Source organism: Phoca vitulina, unplaced genomic scaffold (assembly GCF_004348235.1).
Source record: "Phoca vitulina isolate PV1807 unplaced genomic scaffold, GSC_HSeal_1.0 scaffold8, whole genome shotgun sequence".
Classification (NCBI taxonomy): Eukaryota; Metazoa; Chordata; class Mammalia; order Carnivora; family Phocidae; genus Phoca; species Phoca vitulina.
In genome coordinates, this window is record NW_022589711.1 from 6192484 (window position 1) to 6212171 (window position 19688).

The window sequence follows — 19688 nt, forward strand, 5'->3', positions numbered from 1 at the left end:
CAGCTGACCTTTGCAAGGGTCTGTCAGCTACTCTTCTCAAACAGCAGCCTGAGTTGGTTTTTAAAGAAAATTGACCCACATCAGACTTCTTCTTACAGCTCACCAGTGGATTCTGCTTATTTTTATGATAAAGCGCCATATTTTTCACCTGCCCATCAAGATCCTGTAGGATGAGCTATCTACCCCAGGGTTTCTCCATGTTGGCTCTATTGACATTTTTAGCTGAATAATTCCTTGTTGGGAGGTTGTCCTCCACACTGTAGGATGTTTAGCATCATTCTTGGCCTCTACCCACTAGATGCTAGTAGAGTTCCCTACCCCCAGTTGTGACAACCAAAATATCACCAAACATGGCCAAATACCTTCCCCTGACGGATCTATCTGGACCATGCCCTGACTCTATTTGAATTCTGCATCCCTTCCCCTATGCCTCCAAATCACCACCACCACTCTCTTCTTCTCCAGCCATACCATCTTTCTTCTATCTCTTCGAATGCATTCTCCACCATGTTTTAGTCTCTTCAGGCTACCATGACAAACAACACAGAGTAGGAACCTTAAAAAACAGGCATTTCTTTCTCACAGGCCAAAGGCTGGGATGTACAAGATCAAGGTGCCAGCCAATACATTTCCTGATGAGAGCTCTCTTCCTAGCTTGCAGGTAGCTACCTTCTCTCTGTGTCCTCACAGGGAGGAGAAAAAGAGAGAACTCTGCTTTCTTTTCCTCTTCCTAAGGACCCCAATCCTATCACTGGAGCCCCATTCTCATGATCTCATATAATCTTAATTATCTCCCAAAGTTCCCACCTCCAAATGCCATCCATTGAGGGCTAGGGCTTTAATATATGAATTTGGGGGGGGGGGATACAAACATTAGTCCATAACACACCATTTTTCCATTTACTTGTTTTGTATTCCTCTACCCCCAACCCTGGACCATCCAATTCCTACTCATCCTTCAAGGTGGAATCTTTCCTGATCCCAGTAGTTAGCTTCCCTACCCCCAAACCTCTTATGCCTTCATAACACCTGTTATTCACACATAGCTTATCATCATTGAAATTGCTTTTTCTAATTAGTTCCCCCTGTTATTCTTTCTGTGCTGAAAGTTTCATCAGGATAGCAGCCATATTTGTACAGTTCCTAGCACAGTGCCTAATGCACAGCATTCCTGAATAAACAACAAGAGACAGAAAAATAATAAGTAAAGATGAAATATTAAAAGGCGGGAGGTTCAAAGAGAGACATAACCACATGTAAGACCTGAAGCTGCCCACTTGGGGATTCTTTGTTAGATGGTGTTATAATATATAATAATGACTTTGCCTACAGTAATAATACTAGCTAACATTGATTGCTTAATTTATGCCAGGTGCTGCACTATATATTTATTATATCAATGAATCCTTAAAATCATCTGACAAAGTAATTGCTATTAACATCCCCATCTTACAAAGAGGTTACGTAAATTGGCTAGGGTCACACAGCTACTAAGGGGCAGAGCCAGAATTCACACACCAAAAGTTAGACCCAAAGGCTGTTATTCTACACCCCTACACTGTGCTGTCTGTCATGAGTTAGGGAGCAGGGAGTTCAATTCTTAGCACTTCCTCAAACTGTATGACAAGAGATTGTTTTAAGTGTGCCTGAGGTCTACGGGTCTATATTCTCAAGAACAAGGATAAAGAAATCGTTCAAAAGCAGAATACTAATTACCAATGAAATCTTCTCAGTACTGTCTGGAAGATGGGAGATGGGCATAGAGATATTAGGGTACAGACAAGGGGAAAAGGAAGTTAAAGACTGTCTCCCCAACGTGTCACATCCATTTCAAGCTTCATTTTCATTAACAGACTTCTCCTAGAATTTATAAACATATTAGTCACACGTACCTCAGTATGAATGCTCTTGAGCCCATAAGAGGAAAACTGTCTTCCAAAACTCTGTGTATGTATATGTGGGTGCATGATGCATGTGAATATAACAACTATGGACCCTGGGGTCCTTCAGTGCAGGGTAGAGGTGAGGGGAATGACTCAGAGGAGAGTTTGGGAAACTATAAGCTTTGGTAAGTCTACTAAATACTTGGTTCCAGAAAAGTAGGTGGGAGCAGGGCACTGGATCTGAAGTGGGAGGGTGCCAAAGGTAATTGCTACCCACTTTGCAATTACTCCCAGGGCCCAGAGGCTGAGAAAAATCATCCTGAGGGCTACCTTTGGCACTGTGAGCCTGCAATAGAGTTTTCATGAATAATTCACTTCGCCAAAGTAGAGGTAACCAGAGTTTGTAGTTCACTTTCCTTCCATTAATTTAATCTATGACTTTCATTTTGTCTCTCCGTAAAAACAAAAGGGATACTAATATTTAGCTGTGAGCCAGGAAAGTGATTTATTAGGCAACACTTATAAATCATTATTTATGGCATGCTAATAGTTTAGCAAAAGTCTTTTAAAAATAAGATTTTTTACTGAGAAAAGATTCGGGAAAAAAATAAGAATTCTATACAGAGTCGACTGAATTTATTTCTTCTACAGTTAAAATTTCATCTACCCAATCTTGAGGCATGTACTCAAGTGCCAGGGAAGGCTCAAAGTATAAAGTCCATCTGTCTAATGGAGGTTTGGCCTATCAATCAAATTTGTCATTACCTGGATTAAGTTGTTGAGATGAGCAGCTTTTTGGAAAAGAAGGAAGATGGAAATGCCAGAACCAAGTATGGTAAATTATAGGGATTTGGGGTAAATGACCCTATGCCAGTAGAAATCCAAGATCTTGTTACTTGGACTCTCTTTAGAATTGACAGAAAGAAAATATTCTTTCAGATATGGTGCCTTTGTCCCTTTGGCATCCTCCTGAGGCACCCGTCCTTGTCATCATGATACCATCCCAGGGCCCTGGCTACCAGTGCCCTCAAGACTAATTAAAAACTTGCATAACAGCAATGTTAAAGGGCTCAGAGTCCTTCCCCTTTGAAAGCAGGACTTCTGGCTCCACATTTGGGGCTTGGTGCTATCAAACTAATTCCACCACATAGACGCAGGCTATTTTTGAGCAAAGCCAACTCCAGTGCCTCACCATAGTGGGAACAGGAGCTGACCTTGGCTGACCCTGGATGGCCTGGACATCATGGCTTCTCTTGGGAAGTTAGGTCATGCAGTTCAGAAAAAACAACGTGGAGTGTTGCCTGCAAAGTGCCTGGTGCTGGGTAGCCACAATAAATCTAGAACCTCTCCAGAAAGGTATTTTCATGCTAACAAAACTCCTGACTGTTTTTCCTCCTCTTTTCTCCCTCTCTCAGAAGACTAGAAGAGGATGGTGAGATGTGCGAAACGGCGAAAGTGGTCCTCCGCTTACACACAATGTAAACATACTGATTCCTTAAAGATGAGGTTAGGTTCTTGTTTAGTTATTTGGGAAAGTCCTGTGTGTCCCTATGAGTTAAATCATCCTTTCTAAGATTGAGAGCCTCTTCAAGGAAAGGGAATTGCACGCCTAATTGTGTATGTCTATCTCTCTGGGTCAGTATTTAATATGTAAATCTAAATTATTTTACCCCCAGGGAGCTAAAGGAAAACTTAATGTAATTTAGAAACATTTTGCATAAACACATGATTATCAGACATTCGTGCAAAGTATGTGCCATTTTTCCATGAAGGACAAAGCATAACAGGAAGGAAATGAAAAAAGAGGGTAGTGAGCTATCACCCAATTATTTTTCCTTCTTCCCTTCGGTGAGGTGGAAAAGTTACCCTGCAGCTCTGTCCCAGACCACTAACCCCCTCATGCCAGGGACCCATAGACATTGTTTATATGCTGCCTGGGGAAGAAATGAGGCAGGCGGCTAGCTGTTCTTCCAAGTATGTTTGGAAACTCGTGGGTCCTATCCTCTTGCAGTCGCTTCTCTCTGTCCTTATCCCTGCTAAAGTAAGCAGAGTGGGGGCGGCAAAGATGACCAGAAAATCTTGAAGATAGGATGATAATGCAAGTTCCTCACTTTATTTTTTTATATCATCTGTTTACTGAGGAAAGTAAGACTAAGTTATGTTCCTTATAGTTTTGAATAGTAGTGAAAAATAATGGTAAAGAACCTTTCAACTTCAACAAATTTGTTAAGGCTGTTGGGGCACTAAAAGAATATCAGGCCTGGAGTGATTATTTCCTAATTGTTTTGAGCTGAATGGATTTTCATTATGAATGAAAACAGGCTCAGCAATTTTGTTGCATATATTGTCCTCATGATATAATTAATTGTCTGTATTGTAAAATTATTATATGTCGTTCAGCAAATACGGTGGAGCCGTTACTTTGTGTCCTGGATAATGTGAAGCATGGAATGAAATCTGATATAAAATCAAACACGGTTCCTACTTTCCCTGAGCTTCAACTCTGATTCCAGAGAGAAGACATGACAGAATACATGCCTTTTACAAATGTTGTAAGAAACACAGTTCCAGGAATGCTACAGAAGTAAACAAAAATGATTATTTTCCAGCAGCATTATCACAGAAAGCTCTTCAGAGACAATAGTATTTAATATTAAAGCATAAAATAATATTTTGTTCACGAACTAATTTGTGTATATGGTCAACTACACTGTAATCTTCTTGTGGCTAGACAGTGGATATTATGCTTGCTTTTTATTGTATTTATTTATTTTTTTAAGATTTTATTTACTTATTTGAGAGGCACCAGGCACCTCTATACTTGCTTTTTAAAAAATTCTCCATCTTTTATTCTTTCAGCAAGAATCGGCTGCCTAGGAGGACCCTCAGAAATCATTGTTTTTTATATTTACTGAATGGTAAGACGAAAGTCAGAACAAGTGCCAAAAATGCCCACTGTACCTACTAACTGACTAGATTCCATCACCAGGAAGTGGCAGATAGTCTAGTTCCTTTCTTTCGTATTGTAAATTGGGAAAACTGGATTCTAATTCCCCCCTTCTACTGGCTTAATCCACGAAGTGGATCAGCATTCAATTATCTCACCTGAAAATGAGTCTGCTAGCATCTTGAAGGTTTAATAAGTATCATTTTATGACACAAAAGAACTGTAAGGTTATTGGAAAGACATTATACAAATACAAGATGCCATTATTACTACCACAACTTGTGTGTGATGTTAAGTTCATTCTTGACAATAGCCTAGAGATTTCTTTAGAAGTATGTCATTGCTTTAATTTTTTATTTCACTTTTATGTTTCATCTGGCTCGTCTTTTTGAAGTCATTTTCCTTGTTTAAATAGTTTTGTATTGTACCTTTTCTCTCAAACTGGTTTTATTTTGATGGATTTAGCTTCCCTGGAGGAAGCTGGATATGGAAAAACCTAAGAATCATTGAGCTGCTAATAATAATTATCCTCTGCCCTTTTAAAGCCTCTTTTATCTGAGGATATCAAAGGACTTTTCAAACCGGTATCTATAATTACCTTCATCATACAAAAGACTAACTGCCAGTGAGGCTGAATGACTTACAGGAGGTTGACAAAGGCAAAAAAGCAGAACCCCAAGTCCCCTTCCCCCTTCCTTCTTTCCTGTCTCCCAGATTTCAGGACCCTTAGGGAAGACTGAGATCTGGCTTAGGCTCTAAAGAGATCCGGGGGAAAAGGGAGCGAGTCTTCACGATACGTAGCTCTAACGAAGACCTGAAGACGTGACCCTCTGATGGCTTGTCACCTAAGAATATAGGAACACAAGTGGCAAGACATCAGTCCAACAGGAAACCGGTGGAGGGAGAGGTTACTTTGGGGCATAGAGGCTAAGAAAGTTTGGTCAAGTGGAATTTCAGTCGACCCACCCCTGTCAGTGGCCCGTTCTCCACCCTACTTTGCCTTTGCAGTGTTCTTTCTCACCTGGGGAAAAAAAAAGTAGAGTCTATGCTTGGTAAAGGGCAGGGGTTCACTTTTTCCTCAGCAGGCCAAGTTGAGAGCTAGCAGGATGAATTTCTGGGTTCTCCTTAAGGGTATCATTTAGCCACAGTGTTCACTAAGATTTAAAGTGCTTTTGCAATTGACCATCCATTCTTTATAACTTTCAGATTTTCTTTCTGTGTTCTATTTGCAGATAGAATGACATAGCTCAAACCGGCAAAGTTCCCCTAAGAATGGGAAAAATGAATAATGTGAACAGGGGTTGGTGAGCCAGGGCATTTTGATTAAACATGGGGTCTCAGAACTGGCGGAAGGTCTGGCTCTGACTGATGGCAGCGAGGGCTCTGGGGCCTCCCTACTAAATGGCGAACGAGGGACCATAAAAGAGATAATGTAGCGAGGAGCTTCAGCCATCAAGTTATTCTAAAAATGGAGTAGGGCATTTTACACCGTGGAGAGAGGGGCACTGATTGTTATCTGAATATTGCTAATATGTCCCATAGAACCTAATTGGAATAATTTTTTACTATTAATTTGAACAAGAGTGCTGAGATGCTTTATATGTATAATAAAGCTAATTTCTACATTTAGTAGAGACAATTTTATTTTTTACGTTAGTAAAATCAGCATCTTATTAAATTTTAGAAGTGAATTAAACTTTTATAACTTCAGGATTTCTGTCTGGGATCTATTTGGTGATTAAGATGCTCTCATTTCAGTCCCCTTAGATTAGACCGAATCGGTGGTGCTGTTTTTCTCTTAGACATATCTCGAGTGTTCTGAAAATGGAGCATTCTCACAATAAACTGTTTCATACAATAAATTCATTTTTATGTTTGCTGCTATATTTCAGCCAAATGCTAATGGTTGGTATTTCCCCAATCAATGAGAAATTGATGATGCTTGATTTCAGGGAAATAGTGTCTATTCCTTATGAAGCATTTACTATATGCTTACTCTTGGGTTAAACTGCACTTAGTGTCATTTAATCCTTAAAACAGCAACCTAAGGTAGACACTAGTATTATTTGCATTTTATAGATGAGGAAATAGAGGCTTAGAAATTTAAGTCATTTGGTCAATGTCCCACAGCTATTACAAGACATAGCTGTCATTAAAACCCAGGTCTTAGGGACTCCAAACCCACTCTCCCATAGACAGCAACTTTAACCTGTTTCGTAATTGATTCTTAAGTTTCTAGTTCTATGACCTTCACTGTGTCTGGCTAAGCCATCACAGACCATGTGCCTTTACTATCTGCTCTAACATCTTCAGCCAGAATGTTGACATATCTATATTTGATCAAGTTGGAAACACCAAAGATCAGTAGCCCCTGCACTTCACACCTGTTTCGGCTCTGAGGACCCTCTAGATACATTTTTCAACTTTAATGATTGTAATGTTCTCTCGAAAAGAGATGACCTTACCAAGTGTCATTTCTTGGTAAATAAAGCCCTGCTGCTGTTGACTTTTGATTCATCATCACACTGATATTTAGTGTCAGTCCAGTGTGCTGGACGAGGCCACAGTCTTGAGCTCTTGTAAAGGGAAACAGGTGGCTGGTCACATTGGACATATTCCCTTTGGCAGAGGTAGGGAAACTGCAACTAGTATTTAGCATTTTAATTGACGCTGGTGTTTGCAGAACCACTTTTGTCTTCAAAATTCTTTTCAAACGAAGGGAAACCAAAATAGAAAGTATTTTAACTCCTTCCTGTGTCATGTACATTTAGCTCCTTCAGAAGATGAGACTTCCCTTTTCTTTGACTCAAGTATAGCATTCACATGCTCCCAAGCTAACAGTCGTCAAAACTAAGACACGCAGGTGCGTCATGTATCAGGGAGAGTAAATGTTTTTGTCAACTTTTTAAACAACTTCCCCCACAATCACCAACACTCTCCAAATAGAATCTGCTGACTTCAATGGCAGGGTCAGTGTTACAGAGTGACTCATTGCCAGAGAGAACAAACAAGCTCAACAAAGGCTACTTCAAGATGTAAAAGCTGCTTCCTTATTGCTTGTGAAAGCTAGAGTTTTCACAAAATAGAACGAGCAAGCCTGTGTTGGGGGCTTCCTGCTGTCTCAGATATCCCTGGGCCTCCAGAAATACACACACCCTCTAACAACTGTTCCCCTTCTCTTCCTCTCCCAACTCCTAGAGTGCACCAGATGCATTCAGTTCCTCAGTGAAAATACTCCTGAACCTGATCCAGTCCGGCTCTAACCCACGCCACTTCCCAGAAGCTAGCCTTGCCAAGGTCTCCAGTAACACGCTCGCTGCCAAAACGAAATGGCACTTCTCCATCTCGATGCTCCTTGACCTATGTACAGAATTTGACACTGCTGATAACCAATTACACAACTCTCTCTTCTTGGCTTCTGAGCCTCTTTCCTCATTTAGTCTGCCTCTCACCTCATCTGCTTTAGAGACCCTTCACCCCTCATCCCCTAGCTTCCACTTGCCACGGGGCGACCCCCACTGTTTTGCAAATTAGCTGTTTCACGTACAGTTGCCTCGCTGATGGCGGAGGCAATGCTTTGTTCACGTTGGAATCCCGGTGCCTAGACACTGCCTGCAAAATAACATGGGATCAAAAAGAAATGTTTGTTGAATGAATTCACGTATCTCAGAGATCCGCTTCTGTATTCACTTCTGTCCTGGACACCGCATCTGGCTGGAAGATAAGTTGCATGACCAATCCATATTAAACAGAAATTGATGGCGTGCCTTTAACTTTTCCCACACCCAACATCCATGTGTCAGTGAAGAACACTGATACAAAGCTCCCAAATAAAACTCCTCACTGACTGTTGGTTGTTTTTCAATTCTATTTCCAGTTCCTAATTAAATCTGCTTTTTCAGTCATGACATTTTCTGAATCTGATTTGCCTTCTTTTCAACTCTTCCAATGGATTTTTTTACAGAATAAATTTTTTAAAGTACTCTGTGTTCAATTGGCATTTTGTATAGTAACTGCTTGCTCTAATGTATTGCAAAGAGCAGCCAATTATTATTTGTTGAGGGATGGCCACACGAACAACTGGATTATGTGTGCTGTTTCTCAATTTGATCATTAAGGTGGTCCAGACAAGTGAATTAGCTATTCCATTGTCTATTTATTTTAGTTATTTTAATGACCAAATCATATTATCTCAGAGGTGATATAATCAAAGTAAAGCAATTTGTTATTTCAATGAAAAATAAGAATTTGATCCTATAAGCTGTTAATTTCATCTTATGGTTAATATGCAATCCTTTCCTCCTGCTTGGGTAACTGTAGACTCATCTCTCCAGAATCCCAAATTATAATATGTCTTTCCTTCTTTCTTTCCTCTTTAGTTCCTCTGCCGAAATTATTCACCTGTCATTTTGTATATACTAGACTTTTCTGAGGCCATACAATTTTTTTTAACTTGTTCTATAAATTATGTGTAAGATCCTCTTGCTCAATTGTAAAGTCTTTCATTCTATTTTTTTAATGCCTTACTATTTTCTCTCTTCTGGTGTACCCTGTGATTGAACTACATCATGTGTCTGCTTACTACTCTCTTCATATGATCATTTCATTTATATCTTCTCCCACTGGATGGATGAATGGATAGATAGATATAGATAGATAGATAGATAGATAGATAGATAGATAGATAGATGATAGATAGATCAACAACTTCACCTCTTACAGATATTAAAGAATTGTTTGATACAGTCTGCTAGCACTAAGCCCTTACTTCCTAATAACAGACATTTTCTTTTTATCCCCTCATTATAAGCAAATCTGTTCTACATTTCTAGTGAATCAAGGCACTTAAGTTTGAACATTGTTGTATTTGTGGTTTATAGAGTTTTCCCTCCTTTCATGTATTTCTCTGTTTTATTATCAGTGTCTCTGATTATAAACTCTAAAGGGAAGATCTGATATTTATTAAACATATCCTAAACAGTTTCCAACACTGTAATATGAGGATATAGGTGATTAAAACATTATTTATGTCTATTAGCAAATGATCGTGTCTGTATCTAAAACTATTAGGTATCTGAAACTACAAAATCAATTAATTCTTTCATCTTTCACCAGTATATTCATTCAACCTTGCTAGCTGGAATATGTAATAAAAATGGACCCCTTACATTATTTGATGGATCTTGTTAGATCAATAGTATTTCCTATTTAGTAAAATGTGATGTCTCATGATTTTTCATAGCAATCTGTATAATTGGAAGGGATTCACTTTGATTAACATCGAAGAGTGGTAAGTGATATGAGGCACCATACTGAGATATAAGAGAAGTCTATGTTGATAATTCTAATCCATCTGAGTTTCCAAAATAAAAAAAAATTTAGGAAACTAAAGAGAATACCCTTTCAATTTTCCTGATGCTTATCATTTCTTCTAGTTGATTCTGTTGTTATAAACTATGTACAGCCCCAATTTCTTTTTCTGCTTGTTATAGCCATACTCTTTTGCCCAACATTTTAAATCTTCAATAAAATATAAATGAGCAACAGCTTCCTGCTAACCACAAATTCCCCTTCTTGTTTTGCTTTGTCTAAATGTTCTTCTTGAATGCCCAAAGGACTTTCTCTTCCTGCTTGGCACAGTCCGAAATTAGTTTGAATCACATTATCCTTACAACCAGTGTACCTGCATTATGATTCCAAGGGTAATTTGTGTCCTTTAACCATAGTGTGCTTATCATCAATGCTTCAAGGGACTACAATCTGGCCTTGATCTTGCTCAGTTTATCAAGGCTGCTTGGGGGTAGAGCTATTCACGGGTACAATATTGGTTTTAATCCTATGACAACTCAGAAGTCTAATTCTCAACCAAGGCAGTGATTTTCAACAGTGGTTTTTTTTTATTAAATTACATTTACAAGACAGTGTTGATACCAAAGTGTGCATCCATTTTCCCCCATCAAGTTCAAAACAAACAATTCTTTTTAACATCTCTCCTTGAACTTCAATTCTGACCTAAAACTTCAGCCCTTGAGCATCAGCTAAAAATCTTGTTCTGCCTTTCTGTGTTTTTTTAAATGTGTGTGTATGTATCCTTTTTAATGTCTCATTAAAAGATTAAGCTGTACTATTATTAGTTGAAATAAACGGGTAGACTTTGTCTTGCTTACTGCTCATCCATGCTTTTATCTTCTTCCGGCCAGATTACCTCAATGCTGGGTCGGTTGGTCTGCCAAAAAGACTGATTATAGACCTTTGTTTTGTGCAAAATTCCCACTGTCTACAGGATGTGGTACAGAGACACTCAACCATTCTTGAGCCGTCATAGCATTACTATACTTTTTCATGCATAAACAGATCTACTTTAAGAAATTATTTATAATCTACAAGTTCATGTTTGTAGCCAACTATTTTCCATGTTTATTTCTGGACACTACCCTGGAACCTATCCCTCTCAGCTCAAAGTCATTGTTACAAGTACCCTGAGATAGTTAACATTCTCCTCAATTCTTTGAAATTCCTGGTTAATAATATCTTTCCTTGAGTGAAATCTATGTAAACCTCAAATAAGTAATTATAGGGTGGAGAAGTTGTCAAAGCCGTAACTTCACAACATCCGCGGAAAAAGAGGATTTTATGAATTCTACTTTTTACATGTTAAATTCAGTCAAGTCGGTTTTGATGTGACAATAATACCTCAGAAATGGTATCCAGAATGTGTAAGTTACCAAGTTGAGGTCACATAAGCTTTGGAGGTGGGGGTTTTCTCAAGATGCCAATTCTAGTTCTCACTGCCTTCTCTAAAAGCTTAGTTCTCAAAAGACTTAGAGTTCTAGATCAAGCCTTGACACTCTAACTCGCTGGATAACACGAGGCAAGGCAGCTAAACTTTTTGTGCCTCAGTTCACTTTCTGTTGAATTGGAGGATTAGACTAGAGCATCAACTGTCAGTTCCATCTGTCCCGATGGGTCAGAGTATGGCATTCTAGTTCTGGTACCAGGTAGGACATGGCCAATTCCCCAGCCTACATCTTCCAGCATGAGCTGCTGCAGCCAGAGAGAATGTGTAGCATGGAAGTGTTAGCCCTCATGTGTGCCATGGGAGATGGAGAAGGTGGAGAACTCCTGGAGCAGGAGAGCTCTAAGACATCCTAAAGGATATAAATTTTCTTACCCAAAGTGAGTCACTGGAATAAAAATAAATAAAAATAACATTTTTCAAGAGACTGAGATTCTGAAAATTAAACCTGGGTCTACGCCATATAAAAAATACTACAACTTTGAGGAGACATGATTAGAAAACTGTGAATGAAATAATGTAAGAAATATTGTCATATTGACCACTTTCACACAAAGGCAGTAGAACAGTAGAATATTGAGACTGTTCTACTTTTCCAGAGCACAGCCCCTGACTAGTGAAAGCAGCACCCATGTTTTTGAACAATTAAAATGCATGTGCTGCATGAGGTTGAGACAAACCTTGCACAGGGGCAGGGGAATCACCTGAGAAGAATCTTGAAGCATGAGTCCATTGGGGAAGAAAAGGCGGCATGGGATATCCCAGAAAAAGATATAGATTGCACAAAGGGTCTGTTGTGTTTGAAGAAAGACAAGAAGTATCCTGAACTAGGAGAATTAGAAGGGTGGAGGTACATTCAAAATAAAGATTGAAGACATGGGTAGAAAGTAGCTTCTTATGGGATAAACTAAGGAGTCGGATTTTATCTGATAGGACACAGGAATCCTTGGCGATGTTTGTTTTTACAGTATTTATTTTTTAAATTTGCCTATTTTTTATTTTTTAAATGACTACACCTGCCTTCTAAGGAAAGAGGAGCAAATCAAATGGAGAGCCGTTTTGTCTGTGCCTTCGTGGGCTTAATTAAACAAGACTGATGAGCTTTAATGTCCTTGAGGCTTGGGAAAGGGGTACTGAATTACTCTGAAAATGGAAGAAGAATTTGAAGTTATTTGATAAGAGAGATGAGAAACATAGAAATGAGGGAAAGGAAGAACCCAACAAGACAGAGAAAAACAAACAAAAAAGAGCTTCATAAACATGTTAGTAAATATCCACCATGTGGGGGGGAAATGAAGGGTATTTTAGGAACGATTATTTCTCTGCTCCATTTGAAATGATTTGTATTGCTAATGTTTAGTCCACTCTTCAGCCTTTCTCCCAGATCTCTAAATCCTTCAAACTTGTATTTATGGAAGTATTTTATTGTTTGTGAAAATCAAGGAGTGGGCTGAGTTAGCGGCACATCTATGACCTGTGCCACTAACTGAGGCTGAGGTGACTTGAAAATTTAACTCCCACAAGCATCTGTTAGACACTTGGGGAAGGTTTTGATCAGGCGGTCATGGAATTGGGGAAGATGAAGAGTTTTGTCCATTTTACCTGGAAGTCAAGTGCAGGGGCAGGGGCAGTGGAGGCCCACCCCATCTCTGTTTATAATAGGTTTTTCAGTAAAAGAGTGGCATGACAAAATTCACTGTTAATAGATAATTTAGCTGTATGGGAATGGACAGAGACTATGAAATTTGGGGCAGCGAGATAGTACATCAAGAGGTAGTCCTGATATCGAAGCAACAGAAAGTGGCATTTGAAGCAAAGTTAGGTGTCCATAGGTGCATCAATGCATCTAGCTTGATAGATCTGGGAAATGGTACTTGCAATAGGGAATATAGAAGGGCATGGGGTAAGAGAGAGATGACGAATTAGATTTAGAATATGCTGACTTTGAGGTGACTGTGATAGAGTTAATTAGAAATGCCCATTAGGAGATTGTGTATACACCTAAAGTGAGATTGTACTCAATAGTATTTGATTTAGTAAGAATGAAACATAGTGCACTTCTTCCCTCTTATTGAGTTAGGTGGTTCTCTCCCTCTTTCTTTTCTTCGTTCCTTCTTCCCTGTCTTCCACGCTCCCTCCCTCCGTCCATTCTTCTTTCTGACTTCCCTCCCTATTCATTCAGAAAACAATTTAGGAAAATAAACACTTTCTATCATTTGCAACTTTTTCTAAATCACCCTTTGTAGAAATTATTTTGCACATTAATTTATTTAAAACTTGATGAAAACATTTGTTCACGTATATATTAAATGAGTTCTTATGGTTTTGATATGGTGAGACCTGTTATTTTAATTTTTTTAGGTTATTATTGTTCTTATTAAAAGAAAATTACTCCTGTCATAAATATTTTATAAACATCATACTTCTTGGATTCTTTCTGTCTTAAGGGAAAAATTATTCTTAAAGCTATTCCTTTATCCGTTTCTATTAACATTAATTTAATTCCCTAAAACTGTCTTCTCATTTTCCTATTATTCTATCTATTTGCTCCTCTCATGTGAATGAAGGCTTTCCCAGGTCCTCTGACTTTGAACTACCTAAATGTAAATGACTGATTGAATCATGTCACTATGCATTTATGAAGCTTTAATTACTTTTTGGCTCCGTTATAGTTATCTTAGAGTTGTTATATAAATGCTCCACAAGAATCACTTAAAATTCAATTTATTAAGCCAGCATTTTTCCACAGAGCAAAATAGAAAAGCGTATTAGAACCATTGTCAAAATGGTTTGAAACACAGCATAATCACTCCTTTTTCTTTAAGTTACAAGAATAGACTTTATCAACATATTTCAGCAGAATTGAAAACATTTGAATTTGTAAAAGCAATTAGAAATCATTTTAAATTATCTTTTTAGGAATTAGGATAATTTTAAAGATGTGATTTTGCACATATGACATATACTTAGTAAGATACGAAAATCATGATACTTTAAAAAGTGTGATGCTTGTAAAAACACTAATTTTTAGAGAAAACACTAAATTTTAGTGAAAAACACGAATTTTTAGTGAAAAGAGCTAAAATTGCAAAATTTAGTGAAAAGAGCTAAAATTGCAAAAATTGGTGACAGCAATAAGGATTAAACTTTATTAAGTAACAACAAAATACTTCCACTCCACTAATGATTAAATACTTACTGGTATTACTATTATCTACACAGAGAGTTGACTTTTAAACATCATACTTCAATTTTTTTAGAAAAAAATTCCTGTAGATGCATTCATATGGATGCATTCCAAACATTTATAATGCTAACAACTTAGACTGATTTTTTTTTTAAACCTGAGAGTACCTAGGACCTATTATAATACTTGTATCTATTCAAATCTCTAATTAAAATGGGTTTTTTTTAATCATGTAGTTGATACAAAAATTGGACAAAGGAAGATTGAGACAAATTATCTTCATGTAGATTTTAAGTACATTTTTTCTGGAAAAAAATACATTTGAAAATGATAGTCACTACATAGAATTTATCCAATTATATCTTAAAAATAACTAAATTTGAATATCATTTGCTTGCATTCTATATTTCTTCTGAAGAACTTCAAGTATTTTATTATACACATAATATAAATCAGTAAGTACTTATTTAGGCAATAGATACAGAATACTCAGAGATTAAAAATAATGGAAGTGGTTATTCCCATTACAAAGAATCCTCCAGAAATTTTCCCGAAGTCTCACACAAAGCCAGCTGTAGAACTAAGAAAAAGAACATGCAGTCATCTGGGGTAGTGATCCATGCCTAAGACCACACTATTTTCAAAAGTTTCACCACATATGTATGAAGGATATCCAAAATGTCCCCTAAAGTCTTACCATTTGTCTAGGGGGTGAATAAATTCTCCAGAATGCAGTTGAAGGTCTTGTAACTAGTACCTCTTCCATAAACCTTTCGTGAAAAGGTGACTGTCGTTCAAGCTCACCTTTCTTTTCCCTTATATATGTGTCACGCAATGCCCTTCCTCCTGCTTGGAAAGCCATCAAGAACTTTTATCTGAGGAGTCAGTTGCCAGTTCTGTTTAATGAACCAGTCAGCAAGATTCTCAACAGCCATGAGTATGAGCCTGTCTGTGCCCTTTTTTTCTCAGACTAAGAATGGCATTACCTCAAAAGCTGGCCTTTGGGAAACAGCCTTAGAATTGTTCTTTAGAAGTTAGACAGCCTCAGAGCCCACCTGGACAGCCTATTCCTGGGTGTGCGTTCATTTTGTTTTAATTCTATATGTCTATGGACACTTCTATGGGTTTATCAAGGCAAAAGAAATCACTGAAAACTCCTCCTTTTTCCTCGTCTATTCTTTAACCCAGATTGTGGATTCTGGAGGTGTTAGCTTTGGTTAGCTTCCCAAGCAGAAGACACAAACGCACAGAGCCTTCCCACATCTATTGTTTCAGTACTCCTCCGTCCTTCCCCCACCATATTATCATATTTGGCAAGATGGGGTTCAATTCCACTTAAAATGATGGAATTAAACAGTCAGTTGGTCTAATGCTTGGAACCTACACACTCTTAGAAGCACAGTTAAATTTAATCTGATATTAGGCCATAAAATTAATAGTTCTACATTTGGAACAAAAACAGATTTTTGAGTTTCATTTGACATCGTAAGAGTGAGTTGAGATAAATACATAGTACAACACCAGGCCCCTTAAATCAAAATATTTAGTAGTCATATTTTATATTTTAAGGTTTCACAGTGTTACAAATTGCTAAGCCATATTTCAATTTTAGTACATTTGCATACTGTATACAAAATGATAGGAAACAAGGTAAAGAAAGCAGTATGGGCGTTTGGAATACAGGAAGAAGTGGTTATGCCACAAATAAAGTTTACTGCTAATGAATCAAAGGAAATAGATGGAGTGTATAGTTGATGCTGTGGTGCATCTTTTTGGAGCTCAATCATCCTTTAAATTGTAATGGGAAATTTCAGATTTTCTATATCAACTTTTCAACAAATGGAATATGCATGTATTCTAATAGGCTATACCTTGATTTTTCCTAGACAAGTTAACCATATTGTAGATTATCAACTTCAGACTCTAGGATTGATTCTTTATCTTACTGCTCAGCAATTTCCTTGATAGTCATATATATTTTGGAAGGGCTGTCCCTATTCAACAATCCCCCCAACTCTTCCTATTTTTGGTCCTACCCCCAAATACAATTTTTTGCTTCTTTTTGCAGTTTCACATATTTTAGAAAAATAACTGCAAATTTCTGAATCAAAATAATTCTAAAATTAGATCATTAAACTCTTAAAATCCCTTCTTGCTAATTTTGATAAACACAAAATTGAAGCGAGTTTGTTCTTAACAATTTTTATACAAGTCCCAATTCCATGAGTCAGTATACGGCATTCACTTAAACATCACCAGTCATGCCTTTTATAGAGGAAAGGGAAATTGTGTTTTCAATCATCTATCAAAATAGTGGTATCCATATCACTGCTTTCTTCCTCAAATATGGTGGGACTGTCAACATAAACTTTTCTCTTTTTTACATCTTGGCAATTTTCTGGAGCAATACATACTCTACTTTACATTTTTCTGCATTCTTTGGAGAAGATTTTTGTTTTGTTTTGTTTTGTATTTCTTTGTAGTTGTGTATAAAATTACCATTATGGCTGAGGAAAGAGGATAAGAAGACAATACAGGGGAGTATCTTCACTTTTAAGACAGAAAATTTTGGTTTCCTCAACATATAAAAGAGGCAGAGTATGGAATGTATAATTATCTATTTTGTAGTAGGTATGGAAGGACCACTAACCTCTATTGAGTGCTGACCTTGACCCTGTACCAATAGACATTTACATAGTCTCTTTATAATTTAATTCTAAAAATAACCCTGTCAGGTAATTTCCTGAGTTTTAAAAAAATGTATGCATATCTATCAAGTAAAGAAAAAAGTTAACAAATATTAAATAGAGAGTAAAATGTCTTTCACTGTTACCATTTTAATGAAACTTATCCCAATTTACCATTGTAATGACTTTCCTTCCTTTGTTTAGTCTATGAATGAATGGATATATAATTCTTATGTAGTTCTGATGACTTAGTAATTATATATGTTAATTTTTATCATTTCCTGAACATTGTAAGTATAACCTGCTTCTGCATTATTATATTATTGACATATATAGTTAAAAACTAAGTGTCCTTTGGTGAGAAGTAGACCTACCATAATTAACTGTTTCTCATGGATTTTAAGTTGTTACTAATTTTTCACTACTATAGGTATTTTTAGAATAAAATTTTTTGTCGTAAAGTTTTGTTTGTTTGTTGCTGTTGTTTTTTGTATTTAGGAACTTTCCTTAGCATAAATTATCAACAATAAAATAAATCAGAACAGCAGTAGTACAAAATGCTAATAAATTAAAACAGTAATTAAATTTTATATTTGCATTTTAAATTAACAGAAACAATTGTTTTACAAATAATACTAGTAAAACTATTACTCTAATATGCTGCTGGTGGTATCTCCAACTGGTACAGCTCTTTGGAAAACAATCTGATGTATAACTTCTTATATCCAATGAGCTAGTGTTACATTCCTGGGAGTCTCCCCAAATAAAATAGTGCAAAAGAGGGAAATATATCTAGCACAACAATGATCATTGCAGCTTTGCTGATTTCTTTATTAGTTCTAATCTTGTGGGTGAGATTACTCTTTTATTTTTGTAGGAACAATGCATACTCATGGTAAATTGTTTATGCAGTACATAAGAACAAAACATACCCTCCAGTCCCGTTCCCTAGAGGCAACTGCTCCTAACAGTCTCTTATCAACCCCCCCAATTTTTTCTATTTACATCTATGAACACAGATTTCTTTTTACACAGGTCATACCACACAAATTGCTCTTTAATTTGCTATTCTCAGTTACCATAATATCCATTTCAGTACATCCAGATCCAACACATTCTTTTGAATGGCTTAATAGTTTTCCATTGTATGGCTGTACTATATATATCTAGTACTCATTTTGAGTTTTATGCATTTTTCTCTATTATAAAGAATATTGCAAAAAAAATCCTTCTGTATAAATCTTTCCACATTTACAAGTATAATTGTAGGATCTTCTTAGCAGTAGAATGGCTAACTGGAGGGTATATGCATTTTAAATTTGTGTAGATTATTACCTAATTGCCCTCCAAAATTAATCTACATTTCCAACAACAGATTTTGACAATGCTTTTCCTCGTGCCCTTTACAACACTGGGTATTTTCAAACCTTTAAGCCTTTGCCAACATGATAGCACTTCATTTTATCCGCAAGCATTTGTGCTCATTAAGGCACCTGGAAGGAATTCAGTAGAAGACATGCCACTGGTTACAAAGAGATAAGCAATATAGCAGGAGGCTATATATATATATACATATATATATGTATATCATGAAATCACACAGTCAAAAAAGTTTGAGTCTTAAAGAGTTTTTAGAGATGATATGCTTCAAATTTCTCACCTATTACTGAAAACTTGTATCTTATTAACTTCAACACACACACAAGCGCGCACACACTCTCTCTCGCTCTCTCTTTCTCTATCCTTGGGAAGATGGCAAACCATTTCAAACCACTTATGTTCATTTCACAGATGAGGAGACTAAGATCCAGAAAGGAAAAGCTTTCCAGTGTCACACAACCATGTCTAGATAGAGCAAGAGCTAAAATAAGACTCCGCTACGGGTACAACATTATTTCCAAGGCAACATGCGAGTAATGTGTAATGTGGCTTTATATACAATGTAGGCAATGACACAATAAAGCTGGTTGATTTGTCATTTTATCAGTGGCTAGCACAGTAATAATTGACATGCATAATGAACATCTGAGGAAAGATTAACTTTGTTCTCTTTAGTTTTTAGATTTCCTGTGTTTAGGGTTAAATGTATTTTGTCCCAATTATTTGGAATTAATCATAGATGCACGTTAGATTTGGAAACCAGAATGTGAATTTTCAAAGCAATCCCTACCTTTCCTGGATGCAAAGT